Genomic DNA, 18,670 nt, shown 5'->3' on the forward strand with positions numbered 1-18,670 from the left:
GCCTCCTAGCTTCAGGGAGTTTATATTCTGGTAGCATTCTTCTTAGATGTAAAGTAAAAATGTTGGCAGTTTATTGACTAAGTGGCTTAATATGAGGTTGAACATTCTGACTCTTTGTGACCCCATGGACTGTAGCCCACCAGGCTCCTCTGTCTTTGGGATTCTCCAGGTAAGAATACTGGAATGGGTTGCCATTTCCTTCTCCAGTTAATAAATAGCAGCTCTAAAAATAGAATATTTTTGTTTTATCTCTCAGATTTCCTCTGAGGCAATATAGTATCAGAGTTAAGAGTTTGGGCGTAGAGTCAGAGATAAATGTGGGTTTCAATTTAGTTGCACCCCTTACTATCTGGATGAACATGAGCAAGTTATTATTTCTTTGAACCTCACTTTTCTCTATATACCACAGGGGTATTTTTTAGTAGGACTTTGACCTTATACGATTGTAATGGAAGTTAAAGGAGAACATCTGAACAAAACATCTGGAAAACGAGACATCAACCCCATGCCTGGCAAATATGAGAATTCAACAATGTTAGTTATTATTTCTTTTCCCCTAAGTTACTAACCTGAATCAGAAAGAGGATTAATTTCAGTGTCTTTTGCTTTTTATAAAAATAAATCTACATAGTCATATGGAGCAAAATTTTCATTTTCTCAATTATTAGATCTGATTTTCAAGGCAAATCACAATAACTCCTCCAACCTTCCTGTTGACAGCACCCTGTTAAACAAAAAAGCTCACATTCAGGGGATATGGGACAAATCAGCCTATTTTCAGATAGATGCCACTTCCCCAGCATGCCTGGAGGGGAGTCAGAATGCTCTGGAAATAGCAAAAAAAAAAAAAAAAGAAAAAAAAATGTATGAATGCCCTTGGAAGATGACTGTATCTGTGCTAAGTGGAAATTATCCTGTCACCAGGAAAACACAAAGGCATTCCTGAAACAAACATACCAAACACTCTAATTAAGTGATTATTTATCTTAAACTACATTCACCTCTTCCTTTAGAAGGGCATTTGTTTTTCTTTACTAATTTTACACCTGGGAAATGCATGTATGCCTACATAAATAAATAAATAAATATATATATATATATCCATCCCCCCCTTAGGGCATAATCTCAGAAAAGAAACTTTCTTCCTGGTAATGAAAGGGCTTCAGAGATGTTATTTCTGTTAGTGATGAATGATATCTGAGTTTAGAATGGTTGTATGATACTGACCAAGATTTTTCATAGCCTTCTATCTTCCTAGACTCCCTTGTCATTCTTAAGGCAGGAAGGCTTATGGAAGACATGTTGCCTTTTAAATATGATTTCCTTGTGGTTCCCATAGAACTCTTCTTAGACTAAGAAGAGTCTTCTCTTAATACATATTAAGACATATTAAGATGTCTTCTTAATATATTTTATTCATAATATATATGACAGAGAAAGAGAGAGAAAGAGATTTCTACTGAACCTAAGAACCTAAAGTTAGTTCTGCTCCTTTCTTCTAGGGATTTTCCTGGAAGAGGTATATAAAACTCTGTAGTTCATGTAATCTGCTCAGTGAGAGGCACAAAGATGACCTTTGATTTACAAATGAAATGGAAGGTACTAAAATTTCTCTAGTGAGTTGATTTGAATAAAATAAATGATCAGTGCGTTCATGGGTTTTCTGCCTCTAACCCTGTACTATAGAAAATTCAGTTTATTATGCAATTTAACCTGTGGTTAGAATTTTAGGTATCGTTATAAAATTATTTTCCTTTCTAGTAAATGTCTTAAATGTTTATATACTAGTTTAGTCTCCATTCTACAACATTTTAGCAAGATGTTTCTTGCCAAAGCATCTTTCCAAAGAACTGAAAGACCTCTGTTCATGAGGACTTTTGGAACTTCACAATCTCGCCCAGCCAGACAGGCCAACACACTTCTCCAATTGTCCTATGTGAGCAGAAGGTGATAGCTGGTCAACCTTCAAGTTAGCTTCTAGCTATTAAAATCCAGAAGCTCAAAAGTTATTATCCTGAGGGTTCCTGGATATTATTTCATGTTTTTGTTTATTTCTTCATAGTGCAATGTTCACATCAATTACATTTATTTTTTTCTCCATGAAATAAGCCTAAATGAAAGTAATATGACTTGGCAAAGAGTGCTGTTAAAAGATTCATAATTGACTCTGTTGTATTCTTAGAAGGTAGACCATTCCAAAACACTCAAGGGTAACTTGAGATAAATCCAGGGATCTGTGTAGGTTAGAAATGCTACTGAGAGAGACCAAAACCACAGAATTTTTAAATTAGACATACTCAGAATATTAAGGATTCTTAACATTTTTAACCAAGGTAACCCAGGCATTTGGACTAGAGTTATGTTGAGGTAAAAATGATTTATGCTAATGACTGTATCACTTCTAAATTTATTGGGCCAAATCCCAGAAAGATAAAGATTTATGTCTTTTCTAGTACATCATTTCTACTTATTTTATGATTTTGCTTTGTTAGAAAAGTCTTCTCAACTAGTACTCTACAAAACACTCTTTTGGGTGATTTAAATAAATACATCTTGAAAAAAATTTTAAATGATTCAAGGTCAAATATGTTTTGAAAATATGGCATACTTGATTTCCTTTGGAACTGCAATTCCTGTTAACAGTTGTTAATTCCTATTAATATATTAAAAACTCTGAGTAGCCCTAAAGTAAGAAAGCTTACTCATTATTGAATCTGATGATTTTTAAATTACTTGATCCTTAAATATGTGTTTTCTTGACATATCAATATTTCTTGGATAATTGCTTTGGAAAACAAGGGAAATATACAGGAGAAAAATATGGCTAAGACATATTGACATGGGTTTAGTCTTTCTTAACATAGCACATAAAATAATTATTTTTATCACATGTTCAGAAACAAAAATGGAAGATGAATAATTTATTAGAAAAGACACCTGCAGTGCTTGTGGCAGATAAAAGATTAGCATCACTAAAACACAAAGAGGTTTTATGTGTCAATTAGAAATAAAACCAGGAACACATAAATAAGCTCCATGAAAAAACACCTAAAAGAAAATCTTAAAAATATAATAATCAGTGAACATATGAGAAAGATGTATAATCTCACAAATAGGCAACATAAAATGCCTGATATTAACAAGACTGACAAATTTCACTGTTGCTGAGGAGGATATAAACTGGGCACATTTACTCACTTCTGCTTACTACATAAATTGTTCATTGACTATAAATTTGTTCATTGCACTACGAACAAGTAAAAACATGAAACATTTCTGAAAAAATTACAGAATAATTATCTTGACATATGCATACACATAGATTCAGCAATTTATTCTAAATAAGGTACCAAGAAAGTACATCAAAATATGTTCATGGCACTAATGGTTACAATAACAAAAATCTGGAAGCAACATAAATGTCCATCAATAGGAAAACTAGACAAATTAATTATAACACATACATAATGGGATATTATGCAGCTGTTTAAAATTACAGTGATGTGTTTTATTCAAATGGATGTCTAAGACATTTTCGAGTGAACTAATAGGAGCATATCACAGAAAAGCATGGCTAGGTGAATTTACTGATAGATGACTGGAATGACAGTTTACCAGAATGTTGAGAGTGGTTGGTCTCCCATGGATGGTAATATGGTGTCCTTAGCAGATACTCTCAGTACTTTCCCCATACTTCTTAGGTTTTACCTTCCTGTACAAGCTTCACAGTGTTCTGGCTGAAAGTGTCTGAAACTCTGCGTTCCATTTTTCTCTAATCCCATACATGGAACAATCTGGAATTATGTTAAAGTGAAGGCTTGGGGGGTAGCCATCAGCCAATGATACGTTTTATTTAGAGAATAAATATTCCAGCTTACTCCCCTTGGGATAGAGTGGTTACAGTTCTGAGGCATGATCCTCACTCTCAGATCTCCAGCAAATCAAGGTCTAGCTGCTCTCAGCAGTAACATTCTCATTAAGACCTTTACTGGATATGTTTCCTTGTCTCAGTTCCACACTCCCCTAAGAGTGCTGCCTGCAGTCATCTGGCACATAAGTCAATTACACTCAAGTCCTTACAATAGCTGCTGCTGCTACTGCTTGGAGAAGCCCCTAGAATTAGCTATTTGTGCTTCTTTTTTTTATACTCTTTTGTACTGGTGACATCTTTTTCTGTAGGTATGTATGTGTGTGTACACACACACATATAAAGATTTTGTAGTCCTCAAAATGACTCACTCTCCTACAATAGATGTTCTTTTATTTATTTTTTTTTGCAATATTCTTGACTCATAAATGCCACACCAGTAAATAAACTGTTCATACCACACTGCCCTGAAATTCTTCTCAGCCCTTAACTATTGCTTCCTAGGAAGTGCCTACCTTAGCACTAACCTGCTGGAAAGACATGTAAAACAGCTTTCAACACATCCCTTTCTCCAAGACTTTAATCAACATTAGCACAGGCTCAATGTGTAGGCAGCACTCGGTAATAATTTGGTAAGTGAATGAGTGGATTAATGATGCCAAAGCTAGAAACTGCAAACTTTAAGCATCTGCTTCTGGAATCGCCTATATCCTGGAGTGATGAAATCATACTTTGGATAGGATACCTTTCATAAAGGTCAGATCAGATCAGTCACTCAATCGTGTCTGACTCTTTGCGACCCCATGAATCGCAGCACACCAGGCCTCCCTGTCCATCACCAACTCCCAGAGTTCACTGAGATTCACGTCCATCCAGTCAGTGATGCCATCCAGCCATCTCATCCTCTGTCGTCCCCTTCTCCTCCTGCCCGCAATCCCTCCCAGCATCAGAGTCTTTTCCAGTGAGTCAACTCTTCACATTAGTGGCCAAAGTACTGGAGTTTCAGCTTTAGCATCATTCCTTACAAAGAAATCCCAGGGCTAATCTCCTTCACAATGGACTGGTTGGATCTCCTTGCAGTCCTAGGGACTCTCAAGAGTCTTCTCCAACACCACAGTTCAAAAGTGTCAATTCTTCGGTGCTCAGCCTTCTTCACAGTCCAACTCTCACATCCATACATGACCACAGGAAAAACCATAGCCTTGACTAAATGGACCTTTGTTGGCAAAGTAATGTCTCTGCTTTTGAATATGCTATCTAGGTTGGTCATAACTTTCCTTCCTAGGAGTAAGCATCTTTTAATTTCATGGCTGCAGTCACCATCTGTAGTGATTTTGGAGCCCAGAAAAATAAAGTCTGACACTGTTTCCACTGTTTCCCCATCTTCCTATGAAGTGGTGGGACCAGATGGCATGATCTTCGTTTTCTGAATGTTGAGCTTTAAGCCAACTTTTTCACCCTCCACTTTCACTTTCATCAAGAGGCTTTTTAGTTCCTCTTCACTTTCTGCCATAAAGGTGGTGTCATCTGTATATCTGAGGTTATTGATATTTCTCCCGGGAATCTTGATTCCAGCTTGTGTTTCTTCCAGTCCAGCGTTCCTCATGATGTACTCTGCATATAAGTTAAATAAACAGGGTGACAATATACAGCCTTGACGAACTCCTTTTCCTATTTGGAACCAGTCTGTTGTTCCATGTCCAGTTCTAACTGTTGCTTCCTGACCTGCATACAGATTTCTCAAGAGGCAGATCAGGTGGTCTGGTATTCCCATCTCTTGAAGAATTTTTCATAGTTTATTGTGATCCACACAGTCAAAGGCTTTGGCATAGTCAATAAAGCAGAAATAGATGCTTTTCTGGAACTCTCTTGCTTTTTCTATGATCCAGCGGATGTTGGCAATTTGATCTCTGGTTCCTCTGCCTTTTCTAAAACCAGCTTGAACATCAGGAAGTTCACGGTTCACATATTGCTGAAGCCTGGCTTGGAGAATTTTGAGCATTACTTTACTAGCATATGAGATGAGTGCAATTGTACGGTAGTTTGAGCATTCTTTGGCATTGCCTTTCTTTGGGATTGGAATGAAAACTGACCTTTTCCAGTCCTGTAGCCACTGCTGAGTTTTCCAAATTTGCTGGCATATTGAGTGCAGCACTTTCACAGCATCATCTTTCAGGATTTGGAATAGCTCAACTGGATTCCATCACCTCCACTAATTTGTTCGTAGTGATGCTTTCTAAGGCCCACTTGACTTCACATTCCAGGATGTCTTGCTCTAGGTCAGTGATCACACCATCATGATTATCTGGATCATGAAGATCCTTTTTGTACAGTTCTTCTGTGTATTCTTGCCATCTCTTCTTAATATCTTCTGCTTCTGTTAGGTCCATACCATTTCTGTCCTTTATCAAGCTCATCTTTGCATGAAATGTTCCTTTGGTATCTCTGATTTTCTTGAAGAGATCCCTAGTCTTTCCCATTCTGTTGTTTTCCTCTATTTCTTTGCATTGATCGCTGAAGAAGGCTTTTTTATCTCTTCTTGCTATTCTTTGGAACTCTGCATTCAGATGTTTATATCTTTCCTTTTCTCCTTTGCTTTTCGCTTCTCTTCTTTTCACAACTATTTGTAAGGCCTCCCCAGACAGCCATTTTGCTTTTCTTCATTTCTTTTCTATGGGAATGGTCTTATAGACTTACAAAGAGACTTATAGATACATCCAATTCTTTTGAGACCTACCAGGACACACACAACCTTTGAAGACGGGACAATTCTATATTACACTATGTGATGTAGTCCTTTGTTGGGAAAGACTGCTGACAAGGCCAGAGGTTGGAATTTAGGATCACTGATAATCTGGGAACTGCCTCTGTAGTCTCACAACTAACCTAGAATTGGGAAGGCTTTTTGTTCTTTGGATGTACCAAAGATGGATCCCCATTTGCAGATTCCAAATTCTCTATTCTGTTTCTATAAGATTCTTATTGTCTTATAACTGTATTTTTAAAAGAAGAATTTAAAGAATAATATCCCCTTTGCCTTAGACTATAAAGGATCAAACTTTTAACTACTTTGTGTCATAAAATCCTCTTAAGGAGCTACAAATATATGTAAGTCACATAATTTCAAGAAGCTTCTAAAATCATGTTTATCCACACTTAGAAAAGTGTGGATCTCTACTATATAAAATTACCATCAAATAACTGTTATTAAATGGTGCTCTTCTCTCTACAGTGTATTTAAACTGCTAGATATGTCCTTCATAATATTAAAGGCATCTTAAACTGGCTTGTCTAGAGACTTAACATTATTTGAGAAACCCCATTAGGGGAAAAAGTTCTACATACATAAAGATAAATTGGAGCTCTGAAACATGCTTTCTGGGAGACAATAGGCTTTTTTAATTTGCCTTTTTTGAATATCAGTTTCTCTCTCTCTCCTTCTCTCTCCCTCTCCCTCTCTCTCATTTCTTCCCTTTCCTATTTTTTTGGCCTCTATGCCCGTCTTTCTATTGTCGCCTATTTTGAGCTCTCTGTTTAGAAATGAAAACATCTTTGTCACTGCAGATGTGTGACCTTTAGAACTGGTGTACTAGGCTTTTTTTTTTTTTTAAACATTGACTCTACCTGCATTTTTCAATATTCTTCTCCATTGTCTCAATTTCTGTTGAAAACACACACTTACACACCCACACACATACCTGAAAATGCTATATTCATTTCAGGGAATATTGATTTAAATATAGACTAGATGATTCTTCAAGGCAAAACAATAAAATCATGTGTAAGAGGAAAAGTTAGCAAAAACCTTATAAAGCACAATTACACAGCTCTCTACAATGATAAAGTGATTTTTATTTTAGGCTTGCAAAATATTCCTGCACTTCATTATCAAGTCCGTATCAGTGTCCCAGAAATATGGAAGAGCAAAAAAGTTTTGGAAAGGATTCAGAAGAGATTATTAAGATGAGCTGAATTTTCAGAAAAGAAGCCAGATGGCTAATCTAATATTGGCAATGGGTAGGTAGAGTGTGGCAAGTGATGGGGAACAGGGGTCACCTCAGTTCCAGTTTCACTATTGACAAAGTGGAGACAATTTCAGGAAAAGAGGAAGAAAATGATGTCCTGATATTGGTAATTCTAACTCTTTAAATCCGATTTCAGAGAAGGCAATGGCACCCCACTCCAGTACTCTTGCCTGGAAAATCCCATGAACAGAGGAGCCTGGTAGGCTGCAGTCCATGCTAAGGGTCGGACACGACTGAACGACTTCACTTTCACTTTTCACTTTCATGCATTGGAGAAGGAAATGGCAACCCACTCCAGTGTTCTTGCCTGGAGAATCCCAGGGACGGAGAGCCTGGTGGGCTGCCGTTATGGGGTCGCACAGAGTCGGACACGACTGAAGTGACTTAGCAGCAAATCCGATTTAGTATTTTTTTTCCTTAAATATTTAAGTTTACAAAAAATTGGATTAGGCCCGCTGAAAGGCAGAGGGACAGATTAGTTAACACCTTGGCAAAATACCTGGTTCTGTGAACCTTAAAACTTTGAGATTGTATGAACACCAGTAGAAACAGGTAGGAAATGTCCAGGGCAGTGACAGGGCCTGAGATACGCTATTAGTCAGTTCAGTTCAGTTCAGTCACTCAGTCGTGTCTGACTCTTTGTGACCCCATGGACTGTAGCACATCAGCTTTCCTTGTACATCCCCAAATTCCAGAGTTTACTCAAACTCATGTCCCTAAGTTGCTGATGCCATCCAACCATCTCATCTTCTGTCATCCCCTTCTCTTCCTGCTTTCAATCTTTCCCAGCATCAGGGTCTTTTCCAAGGAGTCAGTTTTCTTGCATCAGGTGGCCAAAGTACTGGAGTTTCAGCTTCAGCATCAGTCCTTCCAATGAATATTCAGGACTGGTCTCCTTTAGGATGAACTGGTTGGATCTCCTTGCAGTCCAAGGGACTCTCAAGAGTCTTCTCCAACACCACAGTTCAAAAGTATCAGTTCTTCAGCACTCAGTTCTCTTTATATTCCAACTCTCACATCCATCCATGATTACTGGAAAAACTATCGCTTTGACTAGACGGACCTTTGTTGTCAAAGAAATGTCTCTGCTTTTTAATATGCTGTCTAGGTTGGTCATAGCTTTTCTTCCAAGGAGCAAGGGTTTTTTTTAATTTCATGGCTGCAGTCACCATCTGCAGGGATTTTGGAGCCCAAGAAAATAGTCTCTTACTGTTTCCATTGTTTCCCCATCTATTTGCCCTGAAGTGATGGAAAAGACTCTGATGCTGGGAGGGATTGGGGGCAAGAGGAGAAGGGGATGACAGAGGATGAGATGGCTGGATGGCATCACCGACTCTATGGACGTGAGTTTGAGTGAACTCCGGGAGTTGGTGATGGACAGGGAGGCCTGGTGTGCTGCAATTCATGGGGTCACAAAGAGTTGGACACGACTGAACAACTGAACTGACTGACTGATGAGAGCAGATGCCATGATCTAAGTTTTCTGAATGTTGAATTTTAAGCCAAATTTTTGACTCTCCTCTTTCACTTTCATCAAAAGACTCTTTAGTTCTTGACTTTCTGCCATGAGGTTGGTGTCCTCTGCATATCTGAGGTTATTGATATTTCTCCCAGCAATCTTGAGTCCAGCTTGTGCTTCATCCAGCCCAGCATTTCGCATGATGTACTCTCCATATAATTTCCTTGTTGCCAAATTCAGACTCAAATTGAAGAAAGTAGGGAAAACCAGTAGACCATTCAGGTATGACCTAAATCAAATTCCTTACAATTATACAGTAGAACTGACAAATAGATTCAAAGGATTAGAACTATGGACCAAGGTTCATGACATTGTACAGGAGACAGGGATCAAGATCATCCCCAAGGAAAAGAAATGCAAAATGTCAAAATCGTTGTCTGAGGAGGCCTTACAAATACCTGAGAAAAGAAAAGACACAAAAAGCAAAGGAGAAAAGTAAAGATATACACATTTGAATGCAGAGTTCCAAAGAATAATAAGGAGAGATAAGAAAGCCTTCTTCAGTGATCAATGCTATTAATAGCCTTTGCCCTATTCCTGAAGAAGTATATGTTTTTCCTCTTTCAGTGCAGTGCAGTTCAGTCAGTCAGTTGTGTCCAACTCTTTTGTGACCTCATGGACTGCAGCGCACCAGGCCTCCCTGTACATCAACAACTCCCGGAGTTTACTCAAACTCATGTCCATTGAGTCAGTGATGCCATCCAACCATCTCATCCTCTGGTGTCCCCTTCTCCTCTTGCCCCTAATCCCTCCCAGCATCAGAGTCTTTTCCATCACTTCATGGCAAATAGATGGGGAAACAATGGAAACAGTAAGAGACTATTTTCTTGGGGTCCAAAATCCCTGCAGATGGTGACTGCAGCCATGAAATTAAAAAACCCTTGCTCCTTAGAAGGGTTCAATCTTTCCCAGCATCAGGGTCTTTTCAAATGAGTCAGCTCTTACATCAGGTGGCCAAAGTATTGGAGTTTCAGCTTCAACATCGGTCCTTCCAATGAATATTCAGGATATCTTTTTACATCCTGAGCCTCTAGAAAGCCACACCTATATTAGATCAACTTACAGGAAAAATGTAATTAGTGAATTTCATAGTATTTAATGTAGTTTGAATGTAGCACTTGAAAATGTCTATGTCCATGGGACCTTGCTAAAAACAGAGCCTTGTGGTCTGAAAGTTATACTGCAGATTGGTCTAGACTGAATTTGCCTTCATTTGTGACTGAGACAAATTAAATAGCAACTATATGAGACAGTCTTTTGTCCTCATGGAGAATTGAGATGTCTTTTATACATGAACTGCTGTTTTATTATCTTATGATCTTCACTTTAAATTAATGGCCTAGTTAATTAGGGTTGAATTCAAGTCACATTTCTATACAAACGCTAGTGAGTGGCATTCATATCAACTCTAAAGAGTTCATCAGGATTTTTTTTTCTTAAATACCAAGAAAATTAATTATGATGGGGCTATTATTTCAAGGTATCCTAAATTCAACATTTTTCTCTTCTGCAGAGTTGTGTTTTATAAGAATTGGCTAATTTCAACATATTTGCTAGAGTCTTGTAATCATAAATTAATAAAATACTAGTGAAGGGCATGGAAATGTCCATGTTGGCAGGCAATCTAATATGCGTGTTTTAGGGATAGCTGGGGTTTGAAGAACTTTAGGTCACTTTAGTTGACATGCCCATAGATTAAAAACATTCTTAAATGGAATTCCATATCATCCAAGTTAGAATCACTGTTGGCTGGGACACAGACAGTGGGCATGGGGAAGAAGATTTAAGAAACTGATTACTACAGAAACTGGTCTTACAGTAAGTCCTCCCAGGGCTAACTTGGGATCAGACTGCTGAGCTTTGCCTCTCCTATAAAGAGTATCTGGAACTGCCACATTTAATAGAGTCAAGAGCAAGCTAAACTCTGATGTTTCCACTAACATTTTTATAAAGACTGCTTGTGAGTGTCCATCAGTCAAGGGTGCATTTAGTATTGATTTTTTGTGCATAGGCAACTTTAGGAATGACATAACTTCAGCTTTCCATGCCATGACTATCATCGCTTAATGCTCTTTGTACCTGCACCTTTTATTTATACTCCTTTGCTGTGGAAAGCAGCCACTAAGAGAGATATGTGCCTGGGAGAGGAGGGGAGAAAGAAGCCAAGATGCTAAGGCTCTGGGCTCTACTTCCCACTGAAAAGAGAACATCAATTTTATGCCTCATAATTCTGTATAAAACTGCATTTGGAAAAAAATTTCACTGCTAATTGTAATGGTATTTCAAGTATAGTACATGTAATCATGATTTTATTTATAATATAGCATAAATTTAGCATATATTTAAATATATATTATGTATTTAAAATAAAATACAGTATAATATGGTATAAAATAAATTGCATATTATACTATATTATTTCACTATTTCAAATTATTTATAAATATATTCATTAAGGTGGAAGTTAGCAGTCTTAGTACATATGGTTTCATTTACCCAACACAAGCCGTTTAAAATAGCAGATGCAAAAAGGTATCTAAAACTAATTCAATCACAACACATGGGTGGGTGCGAATTCACAATGCTACCCATAGAACAGAAATTTTTGTAAGACAGAGGCAAATTGATAAACTTATCCTACCAATAATCTGACTTGAATTCTTATTACTCTAATGCTTTTTTCTCTTGGCTCAGCTAATAGAAAAATATGATATATTGTTATTTTACTTTGCAGGTTTCTTTGTTACTAATTTCTATTTCCTATTTATTCCTTTGACCATTATTTAAAAATGGGGTCATTGGTATTTTCTTATTGGTGAATCATAAAATTATCATTATTTGCCTACCAATGATATTTGACTTTTTTTCTAGCTATTTCTCTGTTTGCACTTAAATTTTATTTGTAGTATTTGTGTTTGTAATCTGTTAGATGGGAGAAAGTGTTAGACATATATTGTTTGTAATTTTAAAACACCTCAAAAGTTAAAAGCAGTGAAAAAGATTCACAACTTCATGGTGGGAAGCTATATTCTAAATTCATACTGTACATAGTCATTATATCAATAATGTTAATGAATTCCAGTAATACTTATTATTGCATTTGATTCCTAAATTGTATAGAAAGATTAAATTGATTATCCCCTCTTTCAACATTTTTAATTGTATGTTACTATCCAGATTTTGCATACCCATGTATCATAAAGAAATAGATTTAGATTTTTTGAACCTTCAATTTGACAGTATCTTTCATTTTTTAAATGAGTGTAATTATCTTTGGCTATGAAGTGTGATAATTCACTCATACTGTTCTTTGGAATTAAAGGCATTTCAAGACAATTTTGGGCAGCTCATTAGTTATGAGTGGGATATTGTTATGAGGAGTAACTTCATTTAATCATTATTATTTGAATTACTGCATGTAGATTGTATTATTCTTCTGTGAAAAAAAGCTATAAAAAGCTTTCAGTTTTTAAGGAAGCTCTGAAGGAAATATTAAAGCATATTTTCATGTTAAGGGAAATTTTCACATGTTTAGAAATAGATAATCTGAGCTTTACAGTTATAACAATGTTAATGGCCAAAAATCTGGGTTGAATCTATACTGGAATCCATGCCAAATAATAATGATAATAATAACTTATATTGTATATTATTATAATATACATTATTTATAATTATATATCAATGTAAGTATATATTATGTATATTATTATATGGTGGATTATGGATGTTAAGTTGATTCAGTCATGTCTAACTCTTTGAAACCCTATAGACTGAAGCACACCAGGCTCTTCTGTCTGCAGGATTCTCCAAGCAATAATACTGGAGTCGGTTCCTATGCCCTCCTCTGACCCCATGGACTGTAGTCCATCAGGCTCCTCCATCCATGGGATTTTCCAGGCAAGAATACTGGAGTGGGTTGCCATTTCCTTCTGCAGGGTTCAATCTCCAGGGATTGAACCTGAGTCTCCCTCATTGTAGGTAGACGCTTTACCATCTGAGCCACCAGGGAAGTCATGCCCTCCTCAAGGGGATCTTAATATATAATTGTATCAGTTCAGTTCAGTCGTTCAGTCATGTCCATTTTTTTGCAACTCCATGGACTGCAGCATGCCAGGCCTCCCTGTCTATCACCAACTCCTGGAATTAACTGAAACTCATGTCTATTGAATCAGTGATGCCATCCAACCATCTCATCCTCTGGTGTCCCCTTCTCCTCCTGCCTTCAATCTTTCACAGTATGAGGGTTTTTTCAAATGAGTCAGTTCTTCCCATCAGGTGGCCAAAGTATTGGAGTTTCAGCTTCAACAACAGTCCTTCCAATGAATATTGAGAACTGATCTCCTTTAGGATGGAATGGTTGGATCTCCTTGCAGTCCAAGGGACTCTCAAGAGTCTTCTCCAACACCGCAGTTCAAAAGCATCAATCCTTCAGTGCTCAGCTGTGTTTATAGTCCAACTCTCACATCCATACATGACTACTGGAAAAACCATCGCTTTGACTAGATGGACCTTTGTTGACAAAGAAATGTCCCTTCTTTTTAATATGCTGTCTAGGGTGGTTATAACTTTTCTTCTAAGGAGCAAACATCTTTTAATTTCATGGCTGCAGTCACCATCTGCAGTGATTTTGGAGCCCCCCAAAATAAAGTCTGACACTGTTTCCACTGTTTTCCCATCTATCTGCCATGAAGTGATGGGGCCAGATGCCATGATCTTAGTTTCCCGAATGTTGAGTTTTAAGCCAACTTTTTCACTCTCCTCTTTCACTTTCATCAAGAGGCTCTTTAGTTCTTCTTCGCTTTCTGCTAGAAGGTGGTGTAATCTGCATATCTGAGGTTATTGATATTTCTCCCAGCAATCTTGAGTCCAGCTTGTTCATCCAGCCCAGTGTTTCTGATGATGTACTCTGCATATAAGTTAAATAAACAGGGTGACAATTTATAACCATGACATACTCCTTTCCTGATTTGGAACCAGTCTGTTGTTCCATGTCCTGTTCTAACTGTTGCTGCCTGACCTGTATACAGGTTTCTCAAGAGGAAGGTCAGGTGGTCTGGTATTCTCATCTCTTTCAGAATTTTCCACACTTTATTGTGATCCATACAGTCAAAGGCTTTGGTATAATTAATAAAGCAGAAATAGATATTTTTTTGGAACTCTCTTGCTTTTTTGATCATCCAGTGGATGTTGACAATCTGATCTCTGGTTCCTCTGCCTTTTTAAAATCCAGCTTGAACATCTGGAAGTTCACGGTTCATGAACTGTTGAAGCCTGGCTTGGAGAATTTTGAGCATCACTTTGATAGCGTGTGAGATGAGCACAATTGTGTAGTCATTTGAGCATTCTTTGGAATTGCCTTTCTTTGGGATTAGAATGAAAGCTGACCTTTTCCAGTCCTGTAGCCACTGCTGGGTTTTCCAAATTTGCTGGCATATTGAGTGCAGCACTTTCACAGCATCATCTTTCAGGATTTGGAATAGCTTAACTGGAATTCCATCACCTCCACTAGCTTTGTTCGTAGTGATGCTTCCTAAGGCCCACTTGACTTCACATTCCAGGATGTCTGGCTCTAGGTGAGTGATCACACCATTGTGATTATCTGGGTTGTGAAGCCACTTTTTTGTGTAGCTCTGTGTATTCTTGCCATCTCTTCTTAATATCTTCTGCTTCTCTTAGGTCCATACCATTTCTGTCCTTTATTGAGCCCATCTTTGCATGAAATGTTCCCTTGGTATCTCTAATTTTCTTGAAGAGATTTCTAGTCTTTCCCATTCTATTGTTTTCTTCTATTTCTTCGCATTGATCACTGAGGATGACTTTTTTATCTCTCCTTGCTATTCTTTGGAACTCTGCATTCAAATGTGTATACATTGCCTTTTCTCCTTTGCCTTTAGCTTCTCTTCTTTTCTCAGCTATTTGTAAGGCCTGCTCAGATAGCCATTTTGCTTTTTAACATTTCTTTTTCTTGGGGATGATCTTGATCCCTGTCTCCTGTACAATGTCATGAACCTCCGTCCATAATTCTTCAGGCAGTCTGTCTATCAGATCTAATCCCTTGAATCTATTTGTTACTTCCACTGTATAATCATAAGGGATTTGATTTAGGTCATTCCTGAATGGTCTAGTGGTTTTCCCTACTTTTTTTAAGTCCATGGACTGTAACCCTGCAGGTTTCTCTGTCCATGAAATTCTCCAGGCAAGAATACTAGAGAGGATTGCCATTTCCTTCTCCAGTGTAAGTGTATAATAATATATAATATGTTGTAATGTATAATGTGTATTATTAGTAGTAGTAGATTTTAAATAACTGCCAGATAAGTGAGTTCAATTTGTGGCCATAATATTAGCTATGATGAGGCTATGGATAAGTCAATTAAGCAAACTGGTTCAAATATTCATTTGTAAGTGAGATTGGATAATGTCAGGTGGCCTTTATTTTTTTCCTAAAATTGTAATCCACTTGGAAATTATTTTCTTTACACTTAGATTTCCTTTATATGTATGTTATTGAATTAAATATCTGATATTTGTAGCTAAAATGACCCACGTTCTCTTAAATGAAAATGAAATTCATTGGTTCACCAATTTCATTTGGATTCTTACTCAATACAATCAGAGTATTCTTTGCCAATTTCTTCACTTTTTTTATTCTGTCTGTTTGCTGGCTTTATTCTCAGATAAGCAAGGTGACCAAAATAGCTCCAAGCTTTTATTTAACCTTTTAAGCAATCTAGAGGAAAGAGAGCACCTCACATTGGAACTTTTGGGAAACATCACAGGAGTGGCTTTGATTCACATGCCTGTCCTAAAACAATCACTGTGTTCAAGGGGATGTGGTGCTTTCATCTGCAAAACCTATACTTCTATATCTGAAGCCAAAGAATGACTTCATGTACAGAATGAGTTCTCTAAAGGGAAACTGAAGTCCTGATGTCAGAAAGGGGAATGGATACTGAGGAAACAAAAGCACCAGATATTCTCAATAATCAACCAGGAGACCCCCACTAGGTACCATGTGCTTTATTTAATTCTACTTCCCCTCCCACAAATTGATGAGAAAATGTATTGAGATACCCTATCCAGGGCTAAAGTCACACACACATCTGTGTCAAATACAGATAGTATGTGATTTATATTATCTGAAAGTCTTAAAAATATGATTACAGATACATTATTTAAGGCATCAGTATAAATAGGATTAGGTAAGTATGATGGGAATGATTCTCTACTGCAGAAAGCAGAGGCTCCAAAGACAAAGGTTTACTTGGATGAGAGGAGACCAAGTTCTCATTGACACCATTCATAGCTCGAAGAGCTGGCCTAAAAACTAAGTGCCCAGAAGCCTGGTATCAGGTCTAGACCAGAAAGGGAAACATTGACAAGTAGAACTTTGAGTAGAATGAGATTATTGTAACTGAAAACGTGTGATCTAATATGGAACAATTTCCTGATAAGATATTTGTATCAGTCCTTAATTTTTAAAAATTAGAATTGTAATCTTAAGGGGTTTGGGACTTGAAGTGTTTACAGGATTTGAGGTGTTAAGCCTTCCCTTCCTTCCTGTGCTAGTCTAATTTGGCTTTTTCCTATTCTCTAAAGTTTCTCCACTCCAGTCATTGAGCACCTTTTCTGCAGGTCATTGATTCTGTTCAACTTTTTTTCTTTTCTTTTTAATTTTTTTTTGGAATGATAATTGCTTTACAGAATTTTGTTGTTTTCTGTCAAACCTCAACATGAATCAGCCATAGGTATACATATAACCCCTCCCTTTTGAACCACCTCCCATCTCCCTCCCCCTTCCACCCCTCTAGGATGATACAGAGTTCCTATTTGAGTTTCCTGAGCCATACAGCAAATGCCCATTGGCTATCTATTTTACATATGGTAATGTAAATTTCCATGTTACTCTTTATATACATCTCACCCTCTCCTCCCTTCTCCCCATGTCTATAAGTCTATTCTCTATGTCAGTTTCTCCATTGCTGCTGCCCTGTAAATAAATTGTTCAGTACCATTTTTCTAGATTCCTTAGAATACGATATTTCTCTTTCTCTTTCTGACTTACGTCACTCTGTATAATAGGTTCTAGGTTCATCCACCTCATCTGAACTGACTCAAATGCATTCCTTTTTTATGGCTGAGTAATATTCCAATGTGTATATGTACCACAACTTCTTGATCCATTCATCTGTCGATGGACATCTAGGTTGCTTCCATGTTCTAGCTATTGTAAATAGTGCTGCAATGAACAATGGGATACATGTGTCTTTTTCAATTTTGGTTTCCTCAAGGTATATGCCTAGGAGTGGGATTGCTGGGTGATATGGTGGTTTTATTCCTGGTTTTTTTTAAGGAATTCTCATACCATCTTCCACAGTGGCTGTATCAATTTACATACTTACCAACAGTGCAAGAGCATTCCCCTTTCTCCACACATCTCCAGCTATTATTTGTAGACTTTTTAATGATGGCCATTCTGACTGGTGTGAGATGATATCTCATTGTAGTTTTGATTTAGGTTTCTCTAATAATGAGCCCAGAGAAGGCAATGGCACCCCCACTCCAATACTCTTGCCTGGAAAATCCCATGGATGGAGGAGCCTGTTGGGCTGTAGTCCATGGGGTCGCTAAGAGTTGGACACAACTGAGCGACTTCACTTTCACCTTTCACTTTCATGCGCTGGAAAAGGAAATGGCAACCCACTCTGATGTTCTTGCCCGGAGAATCCCGGGGATGGGGGAGCTGGGTGGGCTGCCCTCTATGGGGTCGCACAGAGTCGGACAGGACTGAAGTGACTTAGCAGCAGCAGCAGCAATAATGAGCTACATTGAGCATATTTTCATGTGTTTGTTAGATCGTTGATTCTGAATCTTATTTTTTCTTCCTTGCTATTGGTGGCATTGTATTTGTAGGTGTTTTTTGCCTAGAAAGTATCCACACCTTCTATGGCAACTTCAAGAATCTATCCAATCTCCTGCCTCTGCCCCATATAAACCCTCTCCATCAGATAGTCTAATGTAGTTACTGACACCCACCTAACACACACACACACACAGACACACACAGCCATTTATTTCTCAGAGTAGAGTTTTTCTGGGCATCAAGAGGAATCAATTGGACTTTCTTTTAAGAACACTGAATTAATTCACTTTAAGTCAGAACCCCTCCCCCTCCAAGTTTGCAAGTATTTGAGTGTTGATTTTAATGATGAAGTTTATTCTCAGAGCAGTCAGGGCATATTAGCCCCTCTTTAT

The sequence above is a fragment of the Bos javanicus genome, chromosome 26 (assembly GCF_032452875.1).
Source record: "Bos javanicus breed banteng chromosome 26, ARS-OSU_banteng_1.0, whole genome shotgun sequence".
Taxonomy (NCBI): Eukaryota; Metazoa; Chordata; class Mammalia; order Artiodactyla; family Bovidae; genus Bos; species Bos javanicus.